Consider the following 13,188-nt stretch of genomic DNA (forward strand, 5'->3'; position numbering starts at 1 on the left):
GAGTGCTGCAATGCTGAGAGCCTGCTGACACATGCATTCAGTTCTAGCAGGGAAAGTACACTTTGTACTTCTACGGAGCGGCAGACGGGCAAATGATGAATGGGGCAAAGAGGGTCTTTTCCGGGAGTCCCTGAGGCTCCAGCCACACATCAGGGTAGGGACAGGGAATTCAACGTGGGCTCCTAGCTTTAGCACAGCGAGACGTTGGTGGCAGGGAGTGGAGCGTGGGACACCAGTCAGGGGCCCTTGTAAGGGAGAGTACCTGTATCCTGGAACAAGGTGCAGGCTCCTGCCCGTCTCGACTGGTCCTCCGGCCATCGGTCAGGCTGGCGCTGGCTTCCTCTCCTGTGCAGGGGCGTTCTAGTGTGGGCGCTGCTATTGCAGCGTTGCCACACTCAGATGCGCCGCTTCTGCTCTGGGCTGCTTCAAGTGGGGAGGGTCTCTACGCCCGCGTGTCCCTCCTTCCTCTTCGGCTCCCCGCAGCAGTCATCCATGTGGGCGGACGGCTGCGAATAGGAATCGGATTCTTGCTGAGGCGCTAAAGCAGCTGTGCGGGCGGGCGGCTGCGATTAATCAGTAATATAGGCCAGGGGTAGGCAAGTAATTTTTGATGGAGTCCGGAATTTTGAAATGATTTTGGTCGATGTCCAAAAAATGCTGCCAATACGGGGACAATGCTGCCAATACAGGCACAATGTTGGCAATACGGGGACACTGCTGGCAATACGGGCAATACAGGCACAATGCTGGCAATACGGGCACAATGCTGGCAATACGGGCACAATACAGGCACAATGATGGCAATATGGGGACACTGCTGGCAATACGGGCACACTGCTGGCAATACGGGGACACTGCTGGCAATACGGGGACACTGCTGGCAATACGGGGACACTGCTGGCAATACGGGGACACTGCTGGCAATACGGGGACACTGCTGGCAATAAGGGCACAATGCTGGCAATAAGGGCACAATGCTGGCAATAAGGGCACAATGCTGGCAATACAGGCACAATGCTGGCAATACAGGCACACTGCTGGCAATAAGGGCACAATGCTGGCAATAAGGGCACAATGCTGGCAATAAGGGCACACTGCTGGCAATACGAGGACACTGCTGGCAATACGGGGACACTGCTGGCAATACGGGGACACTACTGGCAATAAGGGCACAATGCTGGCAATAAGGGCACAATGCTGGCAATAAGGGCTCAATGCTGGCAATACGGGCACAATACAGGCACAATGCTGGCAATACGGGCACAATACAGGCACAATGCTGGCAATACGGGGACACTGCTGGCAATACAGGCACAATGCTGGCAATATGGGGACAATGCTGGCAATACGGGCACAATGCTGGCAATACGGGGACACTGCTGGCAATACGGGGACACTGCTGGCAATACGGGGACACTGCTGGCAATAAGGGCACACTGCTGGCAATAAGGGCACACTGCTGGCAATAAGGGCACAATGCTGGCAATAAGGGCACAATGCTGGCAATAAGGGCACACTGCTGGCAATATGGGGACACTGCTGGCAATAAGGGCACACTGCTGGCAATAAGGGCACACTGCTGGCAATAAGGGCACACTGCTTGCAATACGGGGACACTGCTGGCAATACAGGCAATACAGGCACAATGCTGGCAATATGGGGACAATGCTGGCAATACGGGCACAATGCTGGCAATACGGGGACACTGCTGGCAATACGGGGACACTGCTGGCAATACGGGGACACTGCTGGCAATAAGGGCACACTGCTGGCAATAAGGGCACAATGCTGGCAATAAGGGCACAATGCTGGCAATAAGGGCACACTGCTGGCAATATGGGGACACTGCTGGCAATAAGGGCACAATGCTGGCAATAAGGGCACACTGCTGGCAATAAGGGCACACTGCTTGCAATATGGGGACACTGCTGGCAATTTTGCTCACCTCTTTGGTCCTTGATTCTGCGGGCGGGTGGGCAGCGCCGGGCGGGAGGGAGGGAGGGAGGGCGGGCGGCCGGGCAGCGCCGGGCGGGAGGGAGGGAGGGCGGGCGGCCGGGCAGCGCCGGGCGGGAGGGAGGGAGGGCGGGCGGCCGGGCAGCGCCGGGCGGGAGGGAGGGCGGCCGGGCAGCAGGGAGGACGGCCGGGCAGCGCCGGGCGGGAGGGAGGGCGGCTGGGCTTGGCGCGCGCTGGCCGCATCTTCAGCCCCCGCCCACATGAGCCGCTCACTAGTCAGGGGAAGGAGACGTCACGTCTCCTTCCCCTGGCTTCCGCATCTGACTTAGCGCCGCCGCCACAGAAATTTTGGGGGGGGCAAGCTGCCCCCTCGCCCCCCCCGTTCCGGCGCCACTGCTTCAAAGTGAAATCTATATTGCAGTGTATAAATAAAGCAGTCAGTATTTTCCCTGCACAGAAACAAAATAACTCACCCAAATCGAATTCTCTCTGCACAATTTACATCTGCCCCACATGAAGTATGAGAATATCAACCAGCAGGATAGATGTGGGGACGGCAGGGCTCCTGGCAGAGGCACATCATAGAGCAACGGCACCCGGAGCAAGCTCATGTCATGGTACTCCCTATATATATATATATATATAGTCACATTGCAACAGGAAAACACACACACACACACACACACACACTGGCTACTATGGTGAAAAACACATATATTGGCCTCAGGGCCTTAACTAGTGCCAGTGGTGCCTTGTCTATCAGCACTGTGGGCGTGCATGGCGGCACACACCTTGTCCCCTGACTCTCCTGGCCAAAGACAGTGACAGCAAATCCCCTCCGCGCTGCACTGTGCTGATACTGAATCATGCTACAACTCTGTGTCCTAGACGCTCTGCCCAGCAGGTGGTGCCGTGACTGACTGAGCATGGGAACAGCCGGCTGGGGACGCGCTGTCACTGGCTGTAGTGTGAAGGAGGGAGGATGAACAGTAGTGGGTACTGGCAGCCCAAATAAGTGTTATGCGAAAATGGGGGAAAGGGACAGGGTTGACACTGGGGGAAGGAGGACAGGGCTGACACTGAAGGAAGGGGGATGCTACTTCTGTGGTCATTGCGTGCACAAGCGGTGTTAGTCCTGTGGCATTATTAGTACTATTTTGTGATCACGCCTTATCCCCGTGAAGTCACATCCCTACATTTTTGGCACGTACTGTTACAGTTTTAAATATTTTTTATTCCCTTATTTATTTATTATTTAAATTCCTTTACTGGCACAGGGCACCAAAATGTCTAGTTAAGGTACTGATTGGACTACACAATAATAATAATAATGATACAATAATGATGACTGACCTCACCTGCTGGGCTGTCACGTACAGTATTCTAAGAGACCAGTCTCCTGTCACTCCAGATAGCCCAGACCAGTGATTGCCTTTCTCTAGAGATTCCATACCAAGCCAGTAAGTTGAAAATTGGTCTCATGCCCTACCCGTCCAGAGCCCAATATATTTCTTAGCCCCTCAACAATGTCCTCAGTCCATCATTAACTTGCCCTGTTTCTCATAACCTTCCTCAGTCCCTCAACATATCATCATCCTCAGCCCAAAAATACAGGGGACAAAAAGCATAGGGGTCCCCCTTTTTTCTGAAACCAGCCCAGGACTCTTGGACCGGTCCTGGTTCCAAAAATACGGGGGTCCCCTGTATTTTGAAACTAGCACTGGGCTCCAACAGCCTGCGGTGTCATGCCACAGCCGTGGGACAATTTTTACATAAGGTCCCCCGGCTGGTCAGCCTTGGACCAGCAGGCCCATTAATGCCCCGCATGCTGGGACTTGTGGTTCGCCAAGTCCCAGCATGCGGGGGAGGCCTGCTGGCACTTGTAGTTCACCTGTATAAAGCAATGTTATGAATAAGTGTTTTAACCCTATCAGGATGGCATTCAAAGCCCAGGGACACCGGTGACAGCCCCGGGCTTCAGCCCTGGATGGGTGAAGCCCCCCCAGGGACCCCGTCCAAGGCTGACCAGCCAGGCGATAATGGGCGGTTTTGAAATGTTACTAAAACTCGCATCGTATTAAATGTCACCCAAAATGTTTCCCACAGAGACGCCTGTTCAGGCAATAAAGTCTTTTTTTTCCAGGTATTGCCTGTGCTATGAATACCTTGGAGGTCCTGACTAGACCATACTCACCTAACCACGGCCAGCAATTATTCCCTGCCCCTACAGGCAGCATGCACAGTACCGTGCACACACAGGGACTAGTCAGCGCAGGACACCGTCCCCAGTTCGCTCCCATAGGGAGAAGAGCGCACTCCCAGTTGATTGGGAGTCTGAGGAGGTGACTAGGACTAGTGCCTCCTCCTGCAGGGGTGAATGCAGCGACTTGCAAATGGCCCGCATGCTTTAGCAGGGAAAATGACCCCTTCCAAGCTGTATTCAGCACAACAAGTGTATAATTTTGCGCAGCTGGCCTACCGCACTGCGCTAATTAAATAGGATGAGATGGTTCTGCGCAACCATATGGGTATTCCCAACATCCCGGCAACATTTGACCCAGAAATAGACCCAGCCCTCTCAGCACTAATGGGAGAAAGGTCCCTAGCTGATTCGACTATAAGGCCAGAAAATCGTTTGCAGATCTTAAGGGCCACCAGCCTTCAGACCCTTTTGTCAACAGGGTCGTTCTGCCGGAGCCAGCAGATCGAACCGTGAGCAACGTGGCACCCACAGAGCTCCCAGAGGAGGTTATTCCAGGATGTGAGTTGCAAGAGGCCCAGGTCCCTCCAATGCTTCCCATCCTAAAAAAGACAGAGGATACGGTGAGTCTAATGCCCTAGATGTCGTTTTACCTCCTCATTTTTCACATGCCCTACACTCTTGGGAAAAGATTACCACAGATGGGTGGTTGTTAAAGGTGGTAAGGAAAGGTCTTTCTCTTCCCCTTCTGTGATTCCCTTGCCAAGTACATCTCTGTACAATAGACACCAGTTCCCTTCTAGACACAGTGTTATCACGAGCCCTTCAACAAGGGAAAATAGAGCCTGTGGACATTTCCCAAAGAGGTTGGGTCAGCCATCTTTTCCCTGTACAGAAGCAAGATACTATAAAATGAGGTAAAGTTTTCTATTGCGCAAATAAAATAGCAGCCTACCCACCTACAGGGGTTATCTTCCTGTCAATACAATATCAATACACAAATACAATGTGGTGAGTTAGCGCTATACTGAGGGTTTCAATTTGGTTATAGATAGATCTCACACAAGATGATCTCCTGGTTAAAAAGTTCCCAAATGCGGCTTTCCTCTTTCTCTTTCTTCCAGATATCTGGGAAATATCTGGAAGAAAGAGGAAAGCCGCATTTGGGAACTTTTTAACCAGGAGATCATCTTGTGTGAGATCTATCTATAACCAAATTGAAACCCTCAGTATAGCGCTAACTCACCACATTGTATTTGTGTACAGAAGCAAGATAGTTCCTACAGGTCGGTATTAAACGTAAAATCCCTAAACAAGTATATACGCCCGCGATCCTTTCACATGGAGGGTCTACCACAAGTCCCATTTGTACTAGCCCAGGATGACTACTGTATCAAAATAGAGCTAAAAGACGCCTTCCACACAATACAAATCTACCCCAACCATAGACGGCTACTCAGTTTCCAGGGGAAAACAGTCCTATACCAATGGACCGTAATGGTCTTCAGCCTATCCAACCTATACCTTTATCCGCTTCACAAAGGCAGTAATTATTCACCTAAGACAGTCAGGGGTCTGGTGTATCATTTACTTGGACGACCTCCTAGTACTGCATCCCTCACAGGAGGCACTCATAGTCCAGAGGGATACTATCCTGGCACTACTTCGGGGCCTAGAATTACCATAAATCTAGAAAAATCAGTGTCCCTTCCCACTCCATCAACTTCCTGGGATTCTTAGTAGATTCCCTTTCTTTATCAATAACAGTTCCACAGAACAAATGGAATGCCTTACAGACATACGTGACCCATGTTATATAGAAAAAAATGGGTTTGAAGTAACTGCGCTCCAAATGGATGCAGCTAGGTACTGGTAGTCTCACCTTCTACCATAAACAGATAATATAAAACAATGGAACCAGCGCTTCCTATTAGGATAAGTGTAAATTTGATGTCCCAGGAGAGATAATTTCAATTCATACTTGCTTTTATTTCCTGGGTTCACCTCAAAAACAGAGAAGAATGGAATTCATTGTGCAGATTGTACCAACAGAGATATACTGTAACTGTGCAATATAAGTGATGAGCTTAGCTTTCATACCCTTCTTTGGCCTCACTCAGGCAATCGTATAGTCAGGGGGTCACATAGAATGGATTCTCCTCAGGAAAATTAGAGAGCATTGTTAATGGACAATGAAAATGTCATGCAATACTGCTTTCCATTGCCCATGCAGATGTATCTTCATACAGCTATCCATTGTGCTACATCAGGCAGCGTGTTCAGGACAGTCATTCTTATTTTTGGAATTTGTGCCTTACTTGCATAGTAGCAGCATCCAGTGACTTATTGGGCCAAATGTAATAGGGTGAGAGTTTCAGAAAGTGAGAGATTTTGGGAGAGTTTTCCCATGTTTTTTAAAGCAGCAATCAATTACACTGCAAAACCAGGTTGATTTTGCCATGTAATTGATTGCTGCTTTAAAAAACATGGGAAAACTCTCCCAAAATCTCTCACTTTCTGAAAACTCTCACCCTATTACATTTGGCCCATAGTGTACTGAGCAGATGGGATTAGTATTATTGTCACAACAGAGTTGGTATAAAGGCCCATATTAAAGACAACACTGCTGGATGTATGGTATCAGTCCTTGATCTTTTAGCTTTTCACTGAGGAAAGTTTCTGAGTTGTACACCACAGTGTTGCACTGCCAGTGACCTGGGTGCTCCTGCTGTGTGGCAGGATGCATACCCTCCAACATCTGAGGGGAAGAAATCGGTACAAGAGAGAGGGGCGTGGCTGCGGAAAAGGGGGTGTGACCACACCTTCTTTCCTATACTTTCAATAGTACAGTTTGGATGGTATGCATTATGACAGGAGTTATAAGTAATCACTTTACCTGCCCTGCCCCACATCCCTCATTGCTCAGTGCTTCATTGTTCCTACTCCCTGCTGCCCTGCACACTCCACACACACAGCATGACGTTCACCAGTCTATATCCTCCTGGTCCTGGAACAGGGGGACGCAGGCCCGCCAATGTCCCCCCTCGGTGCACCTGGTTGGCAGCTCCCCCTCAAGCTCCCTGGGGAATAACCAACTCCCAGAGTCCCTGCAGCCTCCTCGGCTGAGCCTGAGAGAGAGGTGAAGGGAGGCGCCTGTCAGGCACTGCACCTAAAATGAACCATGAAAAAATGGTACAATTGGTACAGGGCAATTTAGCCAGTACAGGCTGTTAGAAAACGGTAAAGTACCGGCTAAATCGGTACTGCTGGAGGGTTGCAAAGTCCATGACAGGCCAAACTGTCATGGCCTGTCAGGCCATTATGCGTGATTTCAGGTCAGGTGTATACACAACTGTATACCATAGTGATCTAACAGGGACTATTGTTTTGTAATTCTATATTCTTCTGCACTGCTTCTATAGAGAGAGGGTACAGTATATGGCTTCTGTGAAGGATCAGCAAACATCACATGACATGTAAACTGCGTATACTTGTAATGGGTATGGGTCGACACATATTACCTTGACATGCATTGGTTTGACCACAGAAGGTCGACATGGCTTAGGTCGACAGGGTTGGAAGATCAACACAAGCATTAGGTCACCAATGGCTAGGTCGACAGTCAAAAGGTTGCTGAGGTTTTCATGTTTTTTTTTCCTGAATGTCAACATGGTCGACATGGACACCGTCTAAGTGTACAGCATCCCCTTGCATGGCTCACAGCACTCACAATGCTTTGGGCACGGTGCCAAGCAATGTACAGTAAGAAGCAGGAAGGCAGCAGTGTTTTAGTTATTGACAGACCGTGGGGGGTGCGGAGGGGGCAGTTGTGGATTCCCTTTCCCAAAAGTAGGAATGATGCCATCATTTAGGGAAAGAAAAGGAGACAAGGGGTCTCCATAGTTGCACAGAGATTTCCTGGTCTATGTGACGGACATGCATGTGATAGCGTCTCCAGCCACATCTGACTTATCCCCATTATAAAGTGATGACTTACAGTACCATGGCAGGTAATTTTCCCCAGGATTGAATTGAGCTCCTGGGGTGTACGGACCATTCAGGAAGGGAGCTTGAACAGGTGAACAATGTTTAGCATGAGCATTTATGCGCATGTGCAACCACTTGGTGCGAGCGGGCACAGTGGATTGCTTATTCACTGTCCCATTCCCATCCAGCAACGTGCTGCGGCCATGGGAACAACCAGCATTTCATAGTTGTTCCCATGGAAATGCTGGGTGCTCCTAAGGAAATTTGGTGATGACACGGGTGCCAGGGGCGGGCAGCGGATGTCAGCTGCCTGCCCTTTTCCCGTACATGGAGCCCGCAGATCTAAGACACCAGACCTTAGATTTGCATGCACCTTAGGAATCATTCAATGGTCAGTGACCATTGAATGATTTCCTAGCCACACACAAGCTGCGAATGGATATTTATGAAAAACATCCATTCAACTTGTGTGCAGGGGAACTCGGCGTGCGATGGGGGTGTTTATGCGGGCGGAGAGCCGTGTTTAAACCACATGCAAAGCTGTGAATTCCGCAGCTTTGCGTGTGAACCTGAATAACCTCCAAGGAGTGATCATGGAGGCAATTATGTCCGAACAGCCTGACTTCAGCACCATAGACAGCTCAGGTGAAGTGACACAGCAGTGTGCAAGACAGAGAATGCTGGGAAAGAGGGGGTCCTGACCAAAGTGATGGTAGTCAGGAAGTGGCCGGCGGGCAGGTAAGGAATGAGGTGGGCTGTGGTGGTTGCTGCATTTAGAGTTTCTCTAGAGGCAACCCAAAAGCCAGCACAGCAGCAACAACAAGAACATGATGGGGAGGGGTGGGAGACCTTGATTTACGTATCTGTCAGTGCATCCTTCATGTGGAGGGCCATAATTCCATGTCTGTCAGTGAATTTTGGGTACTTGTGTATTATCACGGCGCCCATCGCATTGCATACCATAAGGCTTAATATGGTATGCAATGAGATGAGATGCGATGCAATGGGACCCGATCTTATACAATTTAAAATTGTATACCATTGTATATGGCATACAATGAGATGAGGTGAGATACAATTTTAAATTGTATAAGCACACTAATGGGTGCTTTCAATGTTAATTGGCCCCCCTATAAGATTTTTAATTGAATAAGCACCCTAATGGGTGCTTAGATGTTAAATGCACCTCCAAGCGTGGCGAGTGCAGCGAGCCCGTGGGGGGCGGCGTTACGCGTCCTCCGACCTTTTCATACCCCCACTATCCATGTCGGCGTTGAGTTGATTTTATATAGTGTGGCGAGCGCAGCGAGCCACCGAGCCCGAAGCGAGGCGAGCGCAGTGAGCCCCGCGAGGGGACGCGTAATACATGTAAAGTAAAGCGCAGCCCCTCGCCACACTTCAGGCACGGTGGCTCGCTGCGCTCCCACACTATATAAAATCAACTCCGTGCCGACATGGATAGTGGGGGTATGAAAAGGTCGGAGGACGCGTACCGCCATCCCTCGGCCTATTTTTAATCCCATTCCTGCCCCTCTCTCTGCTCTCCTCTCTCTCTCTGTCTCTCTTTCTTTCTCTCGACTCTCTGAGCGGGCACACTGGCACTACTATCACCCTCCCCTACCATAGCCCCCCTTCTCATTTTCTCCTGGGAAGTCTATACGTAGATAAACATTGCAGTATGTGCCATGTTTGGCTGAACACCTTAAAACAAAGTTCAGTTTCAGATTTCTACTTTTGTGAACCTTCTCAATTTCTCTGCATTATTATATAACATATGTAAAAGAAATGCCTTTTGGGTATAACAAGAAGCAATCGCACGTGTTTCGTAGCAAATTGGTACCTTACTTTCATAAATCAGGTGCCTGTCTGCCATCAGTGGCAAAAGAGGTTTTGAAGTTAAGTGTTTCCTTCTGCTGCACTCTTTGGTAAGCAGATGCCTAAATCAATTACAGGAGCCAAAGTTAAAGGTTCTAATCACGCCTTTCTAATGTGCAGAAATAACTGCTGTTCACCAATTCTTAAACAGACCGGCGTCAGCAATTTGTTGCTAGTAAAAAAAGAACAAAGTAAAAAAGCATGTATCTGCACATTCCATATTTTGATGGTAGGGCCAGCAGCAGAAATTTTGTGTCCAGTAAATGGATAGCTCTGGTTCTCCCACCTAAACCCTCAGCACCCTCCCGAAGTATAATTGTAGATATTTTTTGCTGGATGCTTTCCAAACAGGATAGAAGAAGAAAGGCTGCACTCTCTGGCTAGGCGGCACTCTCTGGCTTTTCAGTAAAGTCAGACCTACACAGGTAACTTGATGTAACAATGTTTCAGTTTATTTAAAACTTTCGTCAGGATAAACATATGCAGTAACTTCTTTTTCCCTTGCTGGAAGAAGTTACTGCATACAGTATGTATCACACCACTGTTCCACTGTCTGCCAGCCTTGATTCTGCCAAGGTGCCCATTCATGGTGCGATGATCGCACCCGTTATGGGCTGGATCGCATCGCAAGGCATGCGTTTTGCATGTAATTTGTGTGCAATGCGATGCAATGTGATTAGAAGGCAGTACAAAAATGGGTACTCTTTACCTAGAACGGCGCCCATCGCGACCATCGAATGCACTAAAAAACGGGTGCGATGCGATGCCCGCGATTTCCCATAGGGATCAATGTTAAAAGTGAGATTGGACGCGATTTTAGTGTTCAATGCCTCAATGCCCGCGATTTTTACATAGGAAACAATGTTAAATGGGCCACAGAGCCCTAATAGTCCCCCTGAAGTCTTAAATGGCCCCCACAATTTTTAACGCCACCCCACGATCAACGTGAACCCGAAGCGTGGCGAGCGCAGCGAGCCCGCGAGGGGCGGCAGTACGCGTCCTCCGACCTTTTCATACCCCCACTATCCACGTCGGCGTGGAGTTGAGAATAGAATAGTGTGGCGAGCGCAGCGAGCCACCGAGCCCGAAGCGTGGCGAGCGGACGCGGATACCTTCACAGGTAAACGCGTCCCTTCGCGGGCTTCACAGGTATCCGCGTCCCCTCGCGGGGCTCGCTGCGCTCGCCACGCTTCGGGCTCGGTGGCTCGCTGCGCTCGCCACACTATTCTATTCTCAACTCCACGCCGACGTGGATAGTGGGGGTATGAAAAGGTCGGAGGACGCGTACCGCAGCCCCTCGCGGGCTCGCTGCGCTCGCCACGCTTCGGGTTCACGTTGATCGTGGGGTGGCGTTAAAAATTGTGGGGGCCATTTAAGACTTCAGGAGGACTATTAGGGCTCTGTGGCCCATTTAACATTGTTTCATATGTAAAAATCGCGGGCATTGAGGCATTTAACACTAAAATCGCGTCCAATCTCACTTTTAACATTGATCCCTATGGGAAAATCGCGGGCATCGCGACGCACCCGTTTTTTAAGTGCATGCGATCGCCGCAATGCCCGCGATTTTTTACCCCCGACGCCCGCGATGCCAATCGCGGGCGCCGTTCTAGGTAAAGAGTACCCAAAAATGTATGTGCAACACATACTTTTTGTAGTGTGCGATGAGATGCCCGCGGGAGCGCGCATCGCATTGTGCAAACGCACTGTGTTTGGGCACCTTCAGTTCTGGAAGTTCTTTTATTATCACTTAGGGGTCCTTGCTTATGAGTCATCATTGTCTGCCTGTGAGGACGTCACTGGAGAGTGGGGGAGGGGATTGCACATGGGTGTGGTGAGTTTTCTTCATTCTGCATTTATATGTAGTTGGTTTGCACAAGAGCAGAACAGAGGTGAGAGGGAGGAGCACTGGATAGAGATGGAAGATTCGTATTCTCCGATGTCATAGCTGTATGTATTTGGGTGCTGGAAATACAGCAGCCAAATATGTATGAGCCACCAGCATCATACAGATCTGTCAGATCCATGCAATGCTGGCCAGTGTTTAAACATAGAAAAAGTGAAAACAATGTGGGGTCCCCTGTCTGGCTATAACCAGCCTTGGGCTCATTGAGCCAGTCCTGGTTGTAGAAATACAGGGGGGGCAAAAAAACTGTATAACCAGCACCAGGCTCATGGGCTGGTCCTAGTTCCCAAATACAGGGGAAAAATTGAGTGGTGTCCCCCCGTATTTTGATAACCAGCACCAGGATACAAACTGTCATCAGGTAATGCCACAGCCGAGGGAAACTTTTTAAGTTCCCCCCGGCCAAAGCATTAACCCATGACTGGTCAGCCTGGGCCAGGACCAAGAGGGACCCCCCAATAACAGAGTCCCCCTGCCCAGGCTGTAGCCTGGGGCTGTACCCAGTGCCCCTGGTTGGAGGGCACCAGGCTGATAGCTAATGTGTAAAAACTATTGGTTTCCAGCAAACCTCCCCCGCATGCAGGGACTTGGAGAACCACAAGTCCCAGCATGCAGGGCATTAAAGGGCCCACTGCTACTTGTAGTTTTACAACTTCACAATAGTCAATAACACACACACCATAGCAAAATAAAACTTTAATAAATACTAAATTCATCCATACATACTTACCTAAAGGTTCCACTGTAAGCCAGTCCTCTTCTCCATGTAGAATTCATAGGGGTACAGTACCTGTCAAAAATAAATTATACTCACCATCTAATCTGGCGTAGATTGTGTCCTCTTTGGTCCATGAAGGCATCCATGGGTTAAAAAATCAAACTAGCAATCTCGTATCCATAATGAACTGGAGGAGCTGCAATTTGGGCTCCTTTCCCGAACTGGGTGATTTGTCGTTGATGTCACACACGGGTTCTCCCTCAGCCAATCAGCAGCAGGCACTGTAGGAGCTCAGTGACTGATTAGCTGTTTGCTGCTCCATGGAAGCCCATGTTAAAGTTTAACATGGGTGTCTATGGGCAGTTCCCATCTTAGAAGCCCATGTTTATTATTTAGATATCGGGAAGTATTACATGGGTGTATGGGTCATTGGGTCGACACATGAACGTGAAAAACTCATGTCGACGAGAAAAACTTTTGACTGTCGACCTTGCCATTATTGACCTTCCAACCCTGTCAACCTAAGCCAAGTCGACCTACATGTATACC

General features: G+C 49.5%; 1 protein-coding gene across 7 annotated transcripts in view; it reads left to right on the forward strand.

The window, feature by feature from the left end:
* FGF1 (fibroblast growth factor 1) overlaps positions 1 to 13,188 on the forward strand; it is a 283,447-nt gene that overhangs the window by 122,494 nt on the left and 147,765 nt on the right. The window lies entirely within an intron of this gene.

The sequence above is a fragment of the Crinia signifera genome, chromosome 4 (genome assembly GCF_055691185.1).
Source record: "Crinia signifera chromosome 4, ASM5569118v1, whole genome shotgun sequence".
NCBI classification, from domain to species: Eukaryota; Metazoa; Chordata; class Amphibia; order Anura; family Myobatrachidae; genus Crinia; species Crinia signifera.